Raw genomic sequence first — 896 nt, forward strand, 5'->3', positions numbered from 1 at the left:
TCGCCTCCGGCAAACGACTAGCAAACCGTTTGATTTGCCTTGCAAACTAAAAAAAATATTCAGCTTGCGAGCAGATGTGTGCGCAAGATCGAGGACTCAAACTGAACATGACACTTGACAGAATAAAGTAAAAAGTCATGTATTGTACTTTGTAGTGTGGTGTCAAAATAAAAGTCACGTGCAGAATTATTTGTATGATGTGCATGCACACGTGCAGGCCTAGGGGCCAGTATCGTCAAGATTATTACCATGATTACCCTGTACACATACTGAGTGTATCATCATGCATCGATATCGACCTACACAACACTCAACACTACAACAGTACAATCATGTATGCACTGTTTTAACAGCAGTACAGCGGCATGGTCGAACTAAAAAATACGCACTGGCAGTGGTACTCGTATGACCAAGACTCGGGTTGCCAAGAGTATACTCTTGGTATGACTGTGAGTCGTAGATCTACCGAGACTTTGGCAAGAGTACAATCGATCATAATCCGGACCCGGGGCCGGAGGTTACGTACTCTTGCCAGTAGCAAGAGTATTACTATTATGCTCCCAATGGACTGAGGCAGAATCCTGGCAAAGGATTGCTCTCGCTTTCCAGCTGTTCATACTCCCCGAGCACACCCTCCACTTTTAGTTTTAGGGTATGGAGCCCCCCCCCCCCTACTAGTATGGCATGAATGTGTTCGAGCTAGAGACCATAACGCTTTGGCCCCACCCCTCGATCTTCCCTGTTTTGAAAGTCTTTGGACACACTTGAGTTGGCCAGAAGATTTCATACTTCTCATTCTGGTCCAGTGGAGGAGGGGGGGGGGAGGAGGCGGCGGAGGAGGAGGAGGCGGACGAGGAGGGGGTGAGGCGGAGGAAGACAACTGAGGGGAGGAAGAG

At 48.3% G+C, this 896-nt stretch overlaps 1 protein-coding gene across 1 annotated transcript in view; it reads right to left on the reverse strand.

Moving 5' to 3' along the window:
- The window catches only part of LOC135819434 (acid phosphatase type 7-like), a 7506-nt gene extending 7490 nt beyond the window's left edge, over positions 1-16 (reverse strand). Inside the window, exon 1 of the mRNA XM_065332648.1 lies at positions 1-16. This exon is cut by the window's left edge and continues 701 nt beyond it. The gene's annotated coding sequence lies outside the window, so the exon portion shown is untranslated.
- Between the last annotated feature and the right edge of the window lie 880 nt (positions 17-896).

Source organism: Sycon ciliatum, chromosome 1 (genome assembly GCF_964019385.1).
Source record: "Sycon ciliatum chromosome 1, ocSycCili1.1, whole genome shotgun sequence".
Taxonomy (NCBI): Eukaryota; Metazoa; Porifera; class Calcarea; order Leucosolenida; family Sycettidae; genus Sycon; species Sycon ciliatum.